General features: G+C 39.9%; 1 protein-coding gene across 1 annotated transcript in view; it reads left to right on the top strand.

Annotated features, from left to right (window-relative positions):
• The window catches only part of ST6GALNAC3 (ST6 N-acetylgalactosaminide alpha-2,6-sialyltransferase 3), a 311067-nt gene that overhangs the window by 140252 nt on the left and 151502 nt on the right, over positions 1-19313 (top strand). The window lies entirely within an intron of this gene.

The following is a 19313-nucleotide window of genomic DNA, read 5'->3' as shown; positions in this document are numbered from 1 at the left end:
GAGTCTAATTGCTCCCTCTTTGAATCTGGGCTGGTCTTCTGACTTTCTTTGGCCCATAGACTGCGGTGAAAGTGATGTTTTGTAGCTTGCAAGATAAGGCCATGAGAGGCCCTGCTGCTTCCTCATTCATCTTCTTGGAGCACAGGGTGGAGATGAAGCCCATGTAGAGAGAGAGAGAGCCCAGCCAAGAACTAGTACCAACCCCTTCATGTGCAAGTGAAGCCTTCTTGAACAACCTAGGTCCAGCTGAGCCACCGGATAGCTGTAGGCAAGACCCAGCCCAAATTGCTGTTCCACAGAATTATGAGCCATGCAAGTGGTGGGATTTTTTTTAAATTTTGATTTTTTTATTATTTTATTTTTAATTGTAAAATACAGTTACCATAAAATTTACCATGCTAACCATTTTTAAGTGTACAGTTCAGTAGTGTTAAGTATATTCCTATTGCTGTGCAACCAATCTCCAAAACTTTTCCATAGTACAAAACTGAAACTCTATACCCTTTAAACAAGTCCCATTGCCCCCTCCTGCCAGTCCCTGGCAACAACCATTCTATTTTCTGTTTATATGAGTTTGACTACTCTGGATACCTCATATGAGTGAAATCATGCAATATCTGTCTTTTTGTGACTGGTTTATTTCACTTAGCATAATGTCCCTCAAGGTTTATCCGTGTTGTCCTGTGTATCAGATTTTCCTCCTTTTGTTTTTCTGTCGAGACAGGGTCTCTCTGTGTTGCCCAGGCAGATCTCGAACTTGTGGCATCAAGTGATCCTCCTGTCTGGGCCTCCCAAAGCTCTGGGATTACAGGTGTGAGCCATTGCACCTGGCCTTCCCCCTCTTTAAGGCTGAATCCTATTGCACTGTATGCATGTACCACTTTTTGTTCATCAATTCATCTGTCAGTGGACACTTGGGTTGCTTTTATCCAAATGGCTGTTGTGAATAATGCCTCAACATTAATGAATAATACCTCTTTGAGACCATCCTTTCATTCTTTTGGATATATACCTAGAAGTGGAATTGCTGGATCATACGGCAATTCTATTTTTAGTTTTTTGAAATAGTTATTGTTTTAAGCCGTTAAGAATTGTGGCGGTTTGTTATGCATGATAGATAGCTGAAACACCTAATTGAATCTTGACAATAATGCTTAGAGTTAGATAATATTATTCCCATTTTATAAAGGGGAAACTTAACTTATCCAAAGTCATATGGTTTATACAGACAGAGCCAGGATTCATAACACCATAAAGTCTGATACTAAACCCCAGCTCTTTAGCACACTGTACTATATACTAAACCACGCTCAGAATTGTCAATAGTGGTTGACACTGGACAGACAGAAGCATCAGTAATCAGCAATATGGAAAAGATGCCTATCTATGACTGCTATAGTCCAAGGAAATATGCTGTTACAAAGCTGATAGTATTTATCCATCATAGAGTAACCTCTGAGCTTATTTCTGTGCTGCCAGCAGGGCTTACCCTGGTGGTGGTGGTTATAGTACTGAGTGGTGTACAGGGAGGTCCATTCACGCCCCTCTACAGCTGCTGGGTTCAGTTGAGCAAGCTGGGACTGAACAAAGGGCCTTGCTGGAGAGGGCATGAAAGGGCTCTGGATCCTAGCCCACATTCCACTCAGGTGGGACCAACCTGTGCTCTGGACATCTGTGAGTAAGGAGTCCTTTTCTAATTGGTCCTCCCAGAGAAGGCTCCTTTGTGCAGTTATCCGGCCAGACGAGCTCCTTTCTCTAAGTCCCTCTATGCATCCTGCTTCAGGTCACTCTTCCCCAGGATAGCAGGGCTGTCATTGAACTGTGAATAAATTGTGCCACAGCTCTCTCTCCTCCTCCCCACCAACAAGTCCCTGCTTGCTAGTGCTGAGTGACTATTGTCACTCCTCCATCAGGGTAACCTGTGTCTTGGAAGAAGCAACCAGATACAACCTATGGCTGAACAATGAACTTGAGTATGGACTCAAGTATTAGCTTGAGTCCTATGGACTTGGGTATTAGCTGGGTGTTAGTGGCTTTTAGGAACCAGCCAAGTAGAGATAGACCCTGATGAGCCACTGTCAGCTGAGTATGTAATACAGGAGGGTCTCTTTACTTACAGGAACTTGTAGGCCTGGGCTTTGGAGCCAGAGCAACTCCTGGCTTTACCTCTTGGGAACCATGTGACTTAGGACACTGCACTTAACGTCACCAAGTCTCTGAGACACAGTCACGTGAGAAGTGCCTGCATTACAGCACTGTTATAGGATCAAAAAATAAAGTCTCTAAAGGGACTGGAAGAGTGCCTGGTGCACATGTTCACTGCTGGTTCCTTTTTTCGCATTCCTGGTTCCTTCTTTCTTCACCTCCCAAATTCCTCTTCAGTAATAATGATGTTAATATTGCAACTACTACAACTAAAACCACTTCTACTACTACTTCATATAACGTTAACACTGGAAGAGGCCAGTGTAGTTAGATTTGGTGGTATCTAATATGATTAAAGTTTAGAAATTTATAAATAAAGACTGGCTTTCGTTTGCCAAGATTCACCTGCATAGGGAATGCATGAGATGTGGATTAGCAGCAACATTATAAAAAAGATTTACAAGTTTTAATTGAGAGTGATCTAACATGCTTTGGCCAAAACAAACATACAAGCAAGGCCAAAAGCAAAGAGTTGGGAAGGGTGTCCATCAACCATACAGCCAAGGCAAGGTATTGGTGGTTCTACAGGAGAGTGAAGAATTGTGACCTACAGTTTGAGCTACTGCAACGAGTATGCACTCGGATGGTTCACCAATTTTTTAAGGCATTTATCCCTTCTAAATGAGCAGTGCCTATGCTTCCTTGGTAGTGCCAGCTTAGCACCTATTGCTAAATATTTTGAGTTTCATCCCCACTGCCAAGCATTATGCTGAGAACTTCATCTAGAACATAATATTTATTCTTAACAACAAGCAGATGTGGTGTGCATTCTCAGCAGGGACAATATGTTTCCCAAGGGCAAAAATGATTCTTGGGAACAAATACTTTGTTTATGTATAAAGCACAGATGTATGTACAGTATATAAACAGATACATAGTATAGCTGTGGTATTAAAACTAAATGGCAAGGACAATTAGAAAAAATATGTCTAAAAAGGCTCCTTAGGAGGGCAATAATAAAAAGTGTATAACGTACTGCCACTTGGTATTATTATTTTTATTAAATAGATGTGAACATGTAGATTGAGAGGTTAAATATTTCGCCCAAGAACATAAAATTAGTAGGTAGGAGAGCTCTGATTTTCACCCAAGTTTGTGTGATGCCAAAGCATGTGTTTTGTCCAAATTGCCTCCTCACTGTGCTTTCAGCTCTCTGACCTTCCACTTCTGCTTGTTTGCTTCCCTTCTTCCCAAATTCCCCTGTACCCTTCCCTGGCAGTGACCTGGGTCCTCCTAAACTGCTCTGTCTTTCCCACTAGGATCTGAGACCCTACCTCTTTGGTTTCATTGTTAGTAGAGGAGCAGGAGCACTCCAAGAGTAATTTCTGGTCTTGAGTCGAAGGAATGGGTATTTGCATTTTAATGCCCATGCAGAGGAATTACCCGAAGAACTGGCTCTTTCCCAGTGGGAATTCAGGGTCACTCCCACTCCAGTGGGAAGCAGTTTGGAACTGTGTGCTTTGCAGACCCCCACAGATGATAGCAGGGAGGCACTGGGCAGATGCCCTAGGTGCTGGGAATCTTCATCCCACACTTGACCTTGTAACTAGAACCCCCTCCTGTTACTCTATAAACTGGGTTCTGTATCTGAGTTTCCCTATGTAGCAATTCCAGGATAATCCAGTTTTCCAAACACATCTTGTAGTAAAGAGAGGCAGCCACTGGAAACACTTTGTTGTTGTTTAAAAAAAGACAGTCTTGGCTATTTAATCAGAATTTCTAGGATCGATCTACCAGGAATGAGTGGATTGCCTTCTCTTCTTCCCAAAGGGCCTATGGAAGGTGAAAAATATAAGTAATAATAGCAAGTCAATCATATTTACATTGTCCTTTACAGGAGTACCCTGGGGAGCTCTACCTAGATAATCAGATATTAACACTCCCACCCCCAAATATAGTCCACCTCTGCTCAGAACCAAGAAGGGTGGGCTTCAGCTCCTCTGTGGAGATGCTGGTGGTTAAACCCACGGGCCTGACACATGGGCATTTCCTCGCAGGGGCATCCAGAATGAGTCACTCAGCGGATGGTCTCTGGTTCTCAAGGAAAAGGAAAACCTGTTCGGAGCTGTTGTTCAAAAGGGAAAAAAGATTACTCCCTAAATTTCAGCGAGTGTCAAGTGCTAAAATTTGCCTGCATTGGATGTCTGTGAAAGCCAGGGCTGTTTTCTTAGAACCATAAGTAGATAGGTATCTCTCATTTGATATAATGGATAAATTCCCATGCTTCAGTTTCCCCATATTTAAAAAGGAGATGAAAAGAATAGCCACATATATTAGTTTGCTAGGACTATTGTAACAAAGTACCACAAACTGGGTGACTTAAATGAAAAATTTATTGTGTCACAGTTCTGGAGGCCTGAAGTCCAAGATCTAAGTGTCCGCAGGGTTGGTTCCATTTTGAGGGCTCCTGGGGGTTTGCTGGCAATCTTTGGTGTCCCCGCTCTCTGCCTTCCCCTTCACATGGGGTGCTCCCTGTGTGTATGTCTGTGTCCCAATTTCCCCTTTTTATAAGGACACCAGTCACATTGAATTAGGCAGAGGCCCATACTACTCTCGTATGACCTCATTTTAACTAATTATGTCTGCAATGGCCCTATTTCTAAATAAGGTCACATTCTTAGGTACTGGGGTTTAGGATTTCAACATAGGAATTTTAGGGGGTTACAATTCAACCTTTGACACCACGTGATAGGGTATGGTGTGAATTAAATGAGTATATAAAGTGCTTTTTGAGTGTTTTCTCTAATTATTATTAGAATGTAGTCTTTAAAGATAACAATATTAACAATTATTATTACTAATTGAGAACTGACTGTCAGGCACTGTATTGTCATAAACAACTTTTAATCCTCATAAAAACCTTCAAAGCATGTTCTTTATCTCCAGTATCACCGGTTTACAAATGGGTAAACTGAAGCTTAGAGAGGAGAAATGAGTTTGATGTGACTGAGGCGTCACAGCTTGTTTATGATTATAAATAAGGTAGTAATCGCAACCTGATTGTGAAACGCTTTGAATAATGGAAGAGCATTTAAAAAATTCATAACTCCTTTCTTTAGCTTTTGTATGTAAATGCAATTTTCTGCACAACGTATTGAGTTTATGTAATCAAGGTTCCACCATAATTTTTTAGATAGGAAACTAAGCTGTTGCATAAAAACTATTCATTAAACACACATACAGTAGTCATTTTGATCTTGTCAATAACTTTAAGATAATGACAGATTCCTGATTTAGCTAACATTCAGTGAACAGAGTTCCTGGTCTTGTGCTAGGGATCCCCAGACCAAGAAAAGCAGGCTCCTGCCTGCAGAGAGCTCACAGTTGGTTTGTGGAGTACGCTGAGCAGATGGGCCCTGGGCCCAGGTGAGAGTGCAAAGGGGCTTACATGGGGTCAGGGAGTCATTTAGGCATTCTCACTGAGGGGGATCTTATTTTCAATGCAAGGGGAGGAGGTGAGGGCACATTTTAGCTGAGCCTTTAGGTTCATTGAAGGGACTATTCAACAAAGCTGAAAGATTTGATGTATCTGTATCAATCCATGCTGGATTTTCCCGAAATATGGTGAAAGTTATAAGTGTAATAGACTAAGAATTCATAAGGTAATCACTATAAATGGAGAGAAAAAGTAGTTATCTTCTCTTAGGACCATCTGCCATAAGAATTCAGACTAGAATGGAAGGAAGTTATTTATAGAGTATTTAACACGCAATTACCCACCAAGATTCCATGTAGAATGAATATGTTTTTGGAGAAGGAGATGCTGGCTTCCATATCTTGTGAAAAATTTTGTTAAGCACCTATCATGTGCAAAATGAAAATGGTATGGTCTCTGCTTTAGAAGAGCATGTAGTCTAGTAGAGGAAGATAGATATTCTACATTTTCCACCTCACCTGCCTGGGTATGAAATACTTCCTGCTTTTGAATGAGTTATGTTGATGTTGATTAATGATAATGGAATAATATTACTTTGCATTTGGAGGATGCTTTTAACTTTTCAAAGTGCTTTTCCTATTATTTCTCCTGTCAGACTGTAAGGGTGAGGACTGGGCTGACACTAGGACTGGCACAGGGCTCCTGGGAGGCTGGCCTGGCTGCCCCTTTTCTGAGGGCAGTGTCTTTCCCTGCAATTCCTTCCTAGCCTGAGCCTTCTACCCTTCCTCTCCAATCACCACACTGTGCTTCTTTTGTTCTGGTCTTCCTTGCTCTTGCCTTGGAGTCTCTACATATCCCACCATGCTCTTTCGGAGCAAAGCTATTACAGAAATCTAATAAATAATAAATTTCATCACTCAGACAGATCAATAAAATGCATGATGAAAAGAGGCCATTATGGAGAATGAAAAATGCACAAGAGGATGCCCACAGCATGAGTCAACCTTCAGCCAGGAGAAGCTGAGCCTCCTGAAACACCAAAGACCAAGCAAACCATCTTGGGGTATTTTGAAGCCTTCCTTTGTTAGTACATCCACAGATGTTAGTTGAAGGTCTGTTCCTTGCCAGGCCAGTGCTGGGCACTGGACATGCAGAGACATCCTGTGTCCAGGAGCTCAGCAAGTGAGCTATGGAGGTAGTTGATGCAACCATAACTAATTGTAATGCAGTGCCGTTGCCCCTATCAGCAATAGACAAAGAGCTATGAGCATTCAGATGGGAAAGGAAACAACTAAGGAAAGGAGGAGGGAGGCTTTCACTAAAGCAATGACACTGGACTTCAACTATAAAAAATGGCTAAGATTTTTTCAGATGGAAGAGTTGAAGTGTGAGAGAGAATGTTTTCCAAGGGCAGGAAATAGCACATGCAAATATGCTGGATTATACATGGACTGATAATGACTAGGAATTTTTTGGTCCAGACTTTTTATTTTCCTACTATGTCTGCTTGCTAATCTTTTTTTTTTTTAATCTTTTTTTTTTTTCCTGTTTATAAAAAGCTAAGGCCTGATAAGCAAGAAGTGAGCACAAGAGCACAGGGCAAGGAGCCTCTGGGCTCCAGTGGCATTGGCAGAGTTGGCTTGGGCCACTAGCTACCTCCTGGGTTCTCAGGCCTGGAGCCCTGGGTGACCTCCTGTCCTTCTCATGTCACTGGTCTCCTAGAAGGAAGAGACTGAAGGGAATGATCCAGTCCCGTTGTCTCTCTGATCACATAGAGAACAGACAGAAGGGGCGTTTTGCCTCAATGGTGCTCTTTCTTCTAAAGTCCCAGTTTCTGAATATGTGGCACAAATCAGCAATCTTGAACTTGACCAGTCTGTGACAATACTCCTCTTCTCCGGGGGATGAGGAGAGGATGTGGAGTGAGAAACTTTGAATTCTCTTGTAAGAAAATATCAACTTCCAACCACAGCTTTTTTATGAAATTGGATTCAGGACTGAGTTGAGATGCAAAGAAGGCCCTGTGCTAATAGCAGTTTCTTCTATTACCATCTAATTTTTGTCTCCCGGATTCTCTTTCTTCTTTTACTTTTTGTTTCCACCTCCCAGGCACAGTTTAGCCTCATCTTCTTTTCTGACTTTCTCTATTAAGATGGCCATTGATAAATGATTGATAATTCTGGGGAAGGAATATACACTTTGGAGTCAGAGGTGGGTTCAGATCCAAGAACTACTATTAGTTTAGCCTCATGACCTGGGGAGAGTTGCTAGGAAGATTAAATGAGATAACATAGGTGTAATACACTGTATAATGACTTACAGTCCAGGCATTCAATGAATGGTAGGTATATATATTTTTACTGTTAGTTCCTTATTAGTGGTGTGGTATGTTGAAAAGAACTTTAAATTGAGAGACTAGTTCTTCCCAAAACTTATTAGCTATTTGTCCCTCAGCAACTTATTTAACTTTTACAAGTTTTAGGTTTATTTTTTTTTGGAAAACTGAGAAAATGATACCTATCTCATTGGATTTTTGAGAGGAATTAATTGGGATGACACATATAAAATACTTAGCATGGTGTTTTACATAGAAAGATGCTTAAAATTTCCAGCTCCTCCTCCTCTTTCAGGCCTATACAAAGTTTCCAACTGTTTTACTTTTTACCAGCAATTCTGACTCGGTTCCTGGCAGAATTATATCTAGTTAGCCAATGTTGAGCACTAACTGCTGGCTGTCCACCCAAATCCATTCTCCTGTTGTTCTTTGGTTTGGCCATCTTTTCTCCATTTCTCAGCCTTCTTTACAGTTAAGTATGGCCACCTAAGTGCTCACCAATGAAATGTAAGCTGAGGCGATGTGTGCCACTTCCAGGCTTGGCCATCGACTTCCTACAAGCACTCCTCTGTGGTCCTACCTCCCTTCCATGCAGCTGGCATGGGGATGCCCAGAGCAACCTTGGCAGCCAGGTGGCTGAGCTGCCCTCTCAGCCTGAGTCCCTGAATGACTGTTGAGCCAAGTGCCTCCCCAGCATATAAACACGTGTGTGTGTGTGTGTGTGTGTGTGTGTGTGTGTGTGTGTGTATGTGTGCGCACGTGCACACCCACAAGACAATGGAACATTTGGATATAAACTAATGCTATTGAGCCATTTAATTTTAGGTCTTTTTGTTCTGGCAGTTTATCCTACCTTAATATGAATTTTTTTTTCCTACCTTCAAGTTAGACTGAGATAGCCAAAAAAATCTGAACTGTAAAGCACTTTTGAAAGAATACTGAACTTACAAGCAGAACTAGATTCAAGATGGCATGGAACAGCTATGTAATCTTTTTAGTTACTTATTCAACCCTTCTCCTTCTCATTGAAAAAAAAATTCTATTTCTTTATTTGACTTTGTTCAGCCATTTAACTTCTTGAGTCTCAGATAATTCACTTGCAAAATGTGTCAAGGAATTACTGTGAAGATTAATTAGGATGATACATATCATAATTTTAAGTTTGTAAAGTCTTATAGAGCTTCTTCATCCAAAATGGTAGCCACTAGCCATATGTTACTATTTGGTACCTGTCTTAGTCTGTTTTGTGCGGCTATACAGGAATACCCAAGACTGTGTAATTTATAAAAAAAAAAAAAAAAGGTTTATTTGGCTCACAATTCTGATATCTGGAAAAGTTCAAGATTGGGCAGCTGATGAGGGCCTCAGGCTGCTTCCACTCATGATGGAAGGTGAAGGGGAGCTGGCGTGTGCAGAGATCACACGGTGAGACCGAAAACAAGGGGTGGGGTACCAGGCTCTTTTTTGATAACCAGCTCTTGAGGGAACTAATAGAATGAGAACTCAGTCACCATCCCAAAACCCAGGAAAAGCATTAATCTATTCATGAAGGATCAACCCCCATGACCCAAACACCTCCCATTAGGCCTCACCTCCAACACTGGGGGTCAAATTTCAACATGAGATTTGGAGGGGACAAGCACCCAAACTATAGCAGTACCTGAAATGTGGCTTGTCAGAATTGAGATACTCTATATGCAAAATACACACTGTATTTCACAGGTCTAATACACAAAAAAGAATGTCAGATGGCTCATTAAAATTTTTTAATATTGATTACATGTTGAAATGATAGTATCTTAAATATATTGGATTAAATAAAATGTTATTGAAATTAATTCCCCTTTTTTCATTTTTAATGTGAGTACTAGAAAATTTATGATTACATCTATGACTCACATTACATTTCTATCAGACAGCCCTGCTCTAGACATTAAAGTATTATTATTTGGTCCAAGCAGACATTCTCTAATACCTCTGAATGTGGGTCCTGGGTAGTGGGGGTGGGGAGAAAGATTTCTTTAAATGGCAGTGATAGTCCTTATCTTGCAGGGCTGTGTTCTTGAGATTAAAGATCTTACATGCACAGTGCCTGATATACAGAGTTGTTGAGCAAATGGTAGCCATTGTTTTTCTCCCACATTTTCCTTTAATCCAAAAGCAGCTTCCATAATCACAGGCTATCTGGCTTTGGATTTTTTCACTTAAGAACAAATTCTTTTGTTTTCTCTTTTAAAAACTCTTTGAAAATGTATTTGCAGTATCAAAGTTGATACTATTTTTGTTCTCCTTTATAGCCTTTTTAATGTCACCATCTCCCTAAGCATGCAGTTATAGCAGCTAACCTCTCTCTGGATCTAATCTAAGGAAACTGAGAGCAATTAGCTGCCTTGGTATTAGGGAAATGGGTTTCAAGTCTAGCGATCCCTACTTAAAGCCCTTTGCATAGCTAATGCTTTCCTTTAATTAAATCACTGCCCTTTAGATTTTAAAGGAGGGAGGTGGAAGTAAACAGCTATTATCCTAAATCCAGGAATGTTTTATTTTTGTTTGTTTGAAAATTTATAATTTTGACTGTTTACACGAAGCATGTATTTTCCCATAATGTTCTCTTGGAACCAAATACTTGTTTTTCCCTGTTTTCTCCTCTTACTGTCCCTCCTCTTCCCTCCTTTTTACTGCTTCCCTCCTCTCTTCCCTCTCCTTTTCTTTCTCTCTTTCTCTCCCCTGTTCTCTCCTTTCTTCTATCTTTCTCTTCCTGTTTTTCCCTTTGTTTGTTCACAAAGATAGAAAGAGGATGACACATTTAGAGGACTGAAAAACTGTCCTGTTTGTGGCCATCAAGAAACAAGAAGTCACTAAGATCCAGCACTAATAAATTTCTTCGTAAAGTACTGATTTGGCTTCTATTAATATGGCTCTAAGATACTCTTGAGACAATTGTTTCCTCTTCCTAGATGGAGACTGCTTATGTTCTCACTGAGGGGGTGACTCTGAGAGAGTAGGGTATTTATTCACGAGTTTCTTTCTTTCCTTAAAAAAAAATAGCTTTATTGAGATATAATTCACTTACAAAATCCACCAGTTTATGGTATACAATTCGATGATTTTTAGTATACTCACAAGAGTTGCCCAACCATCTCTACTATCTAATTTTTTTTTAGTTATCTAGCCCTCTAAAAATCAAGTACCTATTTTTTTTTTTTTTTTAAGACAACAGGTCTCACTATATTGCCCTAGAATTCCTGGGCTCAAGCATTCCTCCTGCCTCACAGCCTCCTGAGTAGCTGGGACTACAGGTGTGCCACTACACCTGGCTCTCCAAGTACCCATTAGTAGTTACCTCCCATTCCCCTCTTCCGCAGCCCCTGGCAATAAGCAATCTACTTTCTGTCTCTAAGGATTTGCATATTTCAGATATTTTCTAAAAATGGAATCATGTACATGTGACCTTCTGTGACTGGCTTCTTTCACTTAGCAAAATATTTTGAGGTTCATCCATATTGTACCTTGTATCAATACTTCATTCTCTTTATTGCCAAATGTATTCCATGCTGTGAATTTACCACGTTTTGTTTATTCATCAGTTATAGCCACTTTTAGGATATTATTAATAATGTTGCTATGACCATTTGTGTGCAGGTTCTGTGTGGATATGTGGTTTTAATTATCTTGGGTATATATTTTGGATTGAAAGTGCTATATCATGTAGTAACTCTGTTTCACTGCCAAACTGTTTTCAAAAGTGGCTGCATCATTTTACAGTCCTATCGGAAATATATGAAGGATACATTTTTCTCTATATCCTTGTCAATACTTGTTATTGTCCATCTTTTTTATTCTAGCCATCTTAGTGTGAAATGGTATCTTGTGATTTTTATTTGCATTTCTCTGTTGATTTAATAATATTCAACCTCTTTTCATGTGTTTATTAACTATTTGTATATCTTCTTTGCAGAATTGCCTATTCAAATCCTTTACCTATTTTAAAAATTGAGTGGTTTTGTTATTGTTGAGTTCTAGGAGTGCTTTTATATAGTATGTATACAAGTCCTTTATTAGATATATGACTTGCAAATATTTTCTCCCATTCTATGGATTGTCTTTTCTGATGGTATCTCTTAAAGCACTAAATTTTAATTTTGATGAAGCCCACTTTATCTTTTCTTTTGTCATTTGCATTTTGGGTGTCACCTGTAATGAATCAAGGCCTAATCCAGAGAAGTTTCTCTCATGTTTTTAAAAACAGAAATAGGTAGAAAAGGATGGTTTGTAATTTCTAACTGGTCCTTATCAGGCCTCAGTGGCTTCCAGACTAAGTTTTGGCTATGCTATCAAAGAAGTGTTAAAATCTTATTTTCATAGCTAGCTGGTGGTGTGAGGAGGGCACAGCTGCTAGGCATTTGGACACTGCAGCAATTGCCTTAATTGGACATTCCTCACCTCTCTAGTCTGACTTGTTAATGGCTTTTTAAGTGAGACACACCAGCCAAGTGAATTAGACTATTTGGCAAGTCAATTCCTGCTCACTTGGAAGCGTTAATCCATGGAAAATAAGCAGAGGCCTTCAGCCAGGAGGAAAGCTGAATTTCATTTGCAGAGGTGAAAGAGAAAGAGCCATTGTCTGCAATCTCAGGAGTTTCCAAGTACACTTCCAAGGGCTGTTGGACAAAGATCTTCCTACCTAACTGCTCTCTCTTAACCTGACTTCTTCAGTTCAGCACATGCTTATTTGTGCCTCCAACATAGCTATGGTATATACAGGGAGGTCTGTCCTGGTGCCTGCCCTAGGGGGAGCATCTGTATGAGAAAATACACACATGAAATATTTAGAAATCATTTGCTAATAATGTAGTGTGTTTTCCATTCAATCCTTGACTTAGTTTGTTCTGGCTTTAGTCAACCACTCTACTCAAATTTTTCTCTCAAAAAACAATGACAGTCACAATAACCTATTAGGTGTTAAATTTAATGATTTTCCAAATCTGTGTTTATGGCCTTGATGTTTCTTCTGGGCTCCACACTGAATTTCCACCTGCCCTGAATTTACACATCTTTACACGTAAATCCTAGAAATACAACTTGCACATATCTAAAATCAAACTTTCTTCACTCCTTCTTTCTCACCTCTTCTACCCTCAGCAATCTGATCTCCTGCTTTGATCATGGCATGGCCACGTGCCCCAGTTACCAGTTCTCCCATTTTCCCCCTTGCATCACTAGTTCTAGGTATTATGTTACTTCCTTTCTATTCCCACTGCCTGAGTTTAGACTTCCTCTCTTTCCTCAATATTATTAGGCTTCTTCCATACCCAATTTCTCCTCTGATCCTTTGTCAATTTCTGCCAAAATTATTTTTTAAAACCATGAGCCTTAGCTTGCCATTTTTTTGTTCACACATCTTCAGTTATTCAGTTATTCTCTGGTGCCTGGAGAATAAAGTCTAAATCTTTGTGCAGCTTTTGTAGACCTGCTCGTTCTTGCCTTGACCTCCTTTATGTCCTTGTCTAGCGCTGCATTCCTCACTGATCTCTTATCAGGCCGTGGTCTTCTGTACACCCACACCTCTGTCCAGCCTCCTCTGCCTGGAGCATCCTTTCTGTGTTTGGTAAACTTTTACTCAGTCTTTAAGTTCCCGGACCCAAAGTGGGCTTGGGATCTCTTCCTAGAGATCCTTGGAAACTTACATAGACTTCTCTTATGGTTCTTACCATACTTTTGTGATTGTGCACAAATTTTTCCCTCACTCCAGTCCCTCTCTCTTGCTTTGTCCATCCAGTGCCTTTTTCAATCCCTTTCTCTCCTTTCTCTCTCTCTCAATCCCTCTCCACCCAAGGTCTCCCCCTATAAACCGATCTGCTCCTAGATAATCAGGGACTGTCCTGTCTGAGCACACTCAGAAGAAATGTTTCATAAAGGGTCTAAGGAATGAATTTACTGAGCCAAATATGATTAACACTGCTCTCCTCACCCACCTAAATGCAAACATGCCCAAGTTTCAAATTAGTCAACAGTATGGTTCAAGTGTTTTTATGTGATAATTTTTGTTGTTGTTCTTGTTAAACCTAGAAAAACCAAATGTGAGGAATTTAGTGATACTGAATTGCTCAGGGAGGCAGGGGGCCAAGCTGGAGTGGCTTGGATGATCCTGCATATGGTTCTTGTTGGGATGAGTGGCACTGTAGTATAGCAGTTTATTTGGACACTGGCTTTAGAGTCAGGGGGATTTGAATCTAGGCTTGTAGGTCTCATTTGAGGTCATCTGCCTAACTTATCTGAACTTCAGTATCTACCACTGTTAGAGGAAACAAACACCCCCCCCCCCGAGGGTTTTGTGGGAATAAATAGCATAACACGTGTGCTGCACTTAGTCAAGTCCTTCCTTGCACGTGGCAAGTGCTTATCAAATGGGAGCTATTTCATGTTTGTTTTTAAAGAGTATGTATGTATTACTTAAATAGTTTGGAAAAAACACTGATGGTATTTCTAACATATCTGACCAGTTTCCTTGAGAACAGTCTCTCTTCCTAATTTCTTGGGCTGGGGACCAGGCTCTCATTCCTGAATGCTATGATTGCTGAGAGAGATGTGCTGTGAAAGCCAGTGAACTAAAATTGTGCACAGTGAAATTCTTCCTAGAATTTATCCTTGGGGGTATTTAAATAGCAATGTCCAAGGCTGTAAACACAGCTGAGAAATGCTGTTATTGCATTTAAGAATCTCTTTTCTGTAATATTAAGACATCTTGATTTAATTGGTAAGCTGCTCTGTGATAGCATTCAATTTAAATGAGATTTGTGGAGTGGGGAATCATAACACAATCTCTCATGGACCAAAGATTGCTGATGAAGTCTACCTTATTGCTGTGTGTCAGAAATTAAATCACTGTCTATTGTCATGAACCAGTCAATCAGATTCTCTTTTTGATTGTAGAATGTGCTAGTGGGGGAGGTAGAGAAAGTGAGGCTATAAAATAGAATTTTACCACTTCTGTATTGTGCTACTTACTTTATGGCATTAGAAGTGCTCTTGGCTCACTGTACGAGAATATTATCAGTCAGTAGTTTCTTAGGAAACAAAAATATAGACACACACACACAACCACAATAAAAGAGTGGAAATCTGAAGGAAATATAGAGAAACATATAATTTTGTCTTTAAAAAAATTCCAGAAACCTTAGAATCCTATGATTAGAAATATTTTCAACTTAAGCATTTTTCTCCATAGTTCTTCCTTCAGTAAATTGAGAACAAAGAATATGTCCTATCACCTTTCTGAAGAAGGAAGTAGAAATGAGTGGAAATGAGTGCCCTGAAGTTCTGGACAAAATAAAATAAAAAATACTGTCACTAATGTCTTTGGCTTTCATGAAGATGAAGAAGCTCATTTAAAATGTGAAGCCTTTCACCATTAAAGCTTCACATTAACCCGAACTGACACAGAATCAAAGCTTTTGTGAGAGCATAATGGAAAGAGATGATGTCAACACATCCGGTCTCAAAAGCGTTGTGGGGGACTTAGGATATTCCATGACACTGCTAGAATGTACCTCCTATTTGATCAAATTGCAGCATTCTTTTACTATTTATTATTTTAGATGAGCTCAGTTGGAGCATGCCCTCCGTGGAAAATTATTGATGCGGTTCTATTAATCCTGGATCACCATGGTGATGCCTAGCTATAAACTTGGCTGAAATACTGTAAGGCAGGCAAACCAGGCACCCCAAACTCTTAGCACAGGTGGTCCTCTTTGCAGAGCATTCTGATTTCTTAGTGTTCAGTGTTCTAGCAGATGGCATGGGTTGTCGGGCATAATCAGTTCCCTGTGCTCTCACTCACATCTTCCAGTGGGATTCTGTGGAAGAATGGCATGTGCAGCACAGATCTTGGGATCCTTCAAAGGGTTCTCAAAGCTCCTCACTGGCCACTGAGCAGTTAGGAGGGAAACGGTGGTAAATAAGGTAGAAGCCCTCCGTGAATGAAGTAATGGTCTGGAAGGGGCTATAAGTTTGGATTCTCATTCTGGTAATTTTCTCTATGACCTTGGCAAATGACTTTATTTCTCTGCTTTTGCAGATGGAAAGAATCATAAAAATGGTCCTATGAAACCCTGAAACCATAAAATGCTATACAGATGCTAAATATACACCATTTAGTATGCGATTTTCCTCTGTTCTTAGGACAGTTACTATTTCTAGACCTAAGTGGATCAGAGGAGAATAGTGCTCTAATGCTCTAAGAAGAAAACGAACGTTAAGCTGGATACTGGTGTGCTTAGCTGCAATTAAGGGAGCTGCTGTGGAATTAGTGACTCACCCTTCATCAGGACGGCAAAGCTGTCTCATGCCGTGTTTTTGATTTCTCTCCCCTGTTCAGTTTGTTTGAAGTCTCTCTTTTGTGATAGGAGAAAATGACAATTATCCTCCTCTTGTGTTGTTTCCATTTTTGGTAAGCAGTGGGTAGAGTTTACACTGGATGAAATTTCAAAGGCTGTTTTTGTGAAAAATTATTCCCTCCTGACAATGGCAAAATGGAGAGAGACTATAGTTGGCTTTTATTTTACCAGCTTCAACCTTCTGAAGAGGCTAAATTCAAGACTGTCCCATAGACATTGGGAATCCAGTTATTGCCACTGCTTGCCTGTGAATTTCTTGCCTTAAAAGTTGTCCCAAATTTTCCCTTAAGCTAATTTTTCCCTAGAAAGTGTAAAAAAATTTTTTTTCAGCATATTGATTTTAAAGATCTAATTGGTTTTTGTCAGTGATTCATGAATCAGGCAGCATCCCCATGGAAGAAATAGAAAGACGCTCTGCTGGGTGTGGCAGAAGAGTCTGTTTTTGTAAAGTAGCTTGAGCAGGAACAAGAAAACAGCAGTGTGCAAAAAATTGATTGGTTAACATCTTGTTACTTCGGGTTACTTTCTTCATCTAGGTTAAAGCAGAGGGGACTTCCTTATCATGCCGGTAAACTGGACCCCTTCTGACTTGTTGCTGTGAATCTCCTGTTTTTTACTGGAAAGCAGGCCTATTTCTAAGTTCAGTCTGATTATGTGGCAGCTAACATGAGTGACTCCATTCTGGTTTGGTCTGCCCTGTTGGGACCTAGTGCAGGAGCCTAGCCCCAAATTTTATTGAACAGATGTTGCCTATACCCCTGTGTCAATTTCATCACCTGTGCCAATTTCCTACCACCTCTCCTTATTCTCAGTGAGTGTTTGTGTTTGGGAGGAATATAAATTATTTTCAATACAGGGTTAATGTGAACAAATTACAGTAAATGATAAATTTTGTAGAAAAAAGCAGTGCTTGCTTGAGGCCATCTGCATGCAGATTTTGGATTATCTGCTTTTTTGTGTTATGTATACTATTGTGCTTTTGCATTGGTGCAAATAAGAGTCAACTGAACTCCTTGTTTGGAGAGAAAAAAAATGAGATTGGGAGTAAAGTCTTGCAGGGGTAGCAAACTGGCTCTTCAAGTATGTATTTTGTACAGTTAGTACAAATTTAAATTTAAATGCATTTAATGGCTTTTGAATGCAGCTTGCTATGGTTCCCCTTGCTCCTTAATGTCTTATACCCTGCCTGATTCACTACTTTGTTACCTGCCTGGTCCCTGAATGAATTTGGGTTTCCAACCCTTGGTTTAGCAACTTATTTCTACTATGAAACCGTGGGTGCTTATGCTAAGGGCTTACTCTTTTTCTCTTGTATGACAAGAAAGTATATCTATACCAGAACAATAATTGAAAACTAGCAGAGCAGGAAACAATAAGAACAATGAAAAAGACAATGTGCAAGGCAGGAAAATAATGATATAAGGCAGTGGTCCCCAACCTTTTTGGCAGCAGGGACCAGTTTCATGGAAGACAATTTTTCCACTGATAGGGCAGGGATGGTTTCGGGACGATTCAAATGCATTACAATTTATTGTGCCGTGAAACCTCTCTGCTAATGATAATCTGTATATGCAGCCGCTCCCCAGCGCTAGCATCACTGCCTCAGCTCCACCTCAGATCATCAGGCATTAGGTTCTCAAAAGGAGCGTGCAACCTAGATCCCTCGCATGCGCAGTTTACAGTAGGGTTCACGCTCCTGTGAGAATCTAATGATCTGACAGGAGGAAGGGCTCAGGTGGTGATGGGAGAGATGGGGAGTTGCTATAAATACAAATGAAACTTTGCTCACTTGCCAGCCACTCACCTCCTGCTGTGCAGCCCGGTTCCTAACAGACCACAGACCTGTACCAGTCCATGGCCGGAGGGTTGAGGACCACAGATATAAGGAAAATAAGATAAGGATGAAATACATTTATTACTTTGAGAACTTCTACAGAGGAAAAAGAAAAACAAAGCATAATGATACAAGGCAACAATAAAATGAAAGAATTTAAAAGATTGTCAGTGGTAACAAACACAGACACACACAGTCACATTAAAGTACAGTTAGGAAAAGCTATAAAAGGGACACAAGTCTAACTTGGGAAAATTGAAAATATGCAATTTTTTAAAAATAAAAATTAAGGTACCTTAAACTAGTTTAAAAATATATTGCTACTTTGTGTACACCTGTACTGTTTGATTTGTTATAACAATGTTAAATTACCATTGTAATTTTAAAAAGAAAAGAAAAAGATAATGGTCTCCCTTCCCTCCCTCCAATTCTACTATTTGGAGCAGCCATGGTTAAATAGATTACAAATCTGTTCATTTTTCAAAATTGTAGTGATTTTAAAAGACAATACCCATGTAAGAGAAGGCCAGGTTTTTAGAATATTTCTTGATCATACCAAAAAGACACTGCAACTCAAGGGCAGCAAGAGGTCCCATTATGGGTGCAAAAGGCAGGAGTGGAAATGAAGGCAGGTCCCTAACAAGTTGCTTTCCAACAGGGTAGGTGTATGTTAAAGTGAAGTCGTAAGTGGTGTCCTACTGCTTCCCTGAGTTTAAATTGTATCAGCTGTATAAAATATAAGCCAATTTAAAAAATGAGAATTTTTAGGATACATTTGGTTAGGTTAGAGGCTTTTTTTTTTTTTTTAAAGAGTAGAAAATATTTTCTCTTTTGGTATTTATTCTGGGTTCATAGGATGACAGAGGGTATCTCCAAGGAAGTGGTTTGGAGTATATACAGTTCTGAGCACATAAAATTACTTGGGATTTTTTAAAAAAATTTTTAATCTCTAGAAGACTGGAGAAAACAAGTGCTGTGTAAGTTCTAAACAAGACCTACTGAATAGTGATTTCACAGGAGTGGGAAAAATACCCCAGTCACAAAAGTTAAAATTAGAGTAATCTGAGGCATTCACAGTACTTTGAATAGCCTGTCCACATTCAGGGCTACTGATTATATTTCTAAAGAAACTTACAAAACCAGATGTCTGGCTGGCAATTGGTTTTG

Source organism: Lemur catta, chromosome 3 (genome assembly GCF_020740605.2).
Source record: "Lemur catta isolate mLemCat1 chromosome 3, mLemCat1.pri, whole genome shotgun sequence".
NCBI lineage: Eukaryota > Metazoa > Chordata > Mammalia > Primates > Lemuridae > Lemur > Lemur catta.
Note: the sequence above shows the minus strand (reverse complement) of the source record. Positions and strands in the feature narration are given on the sequence as shown.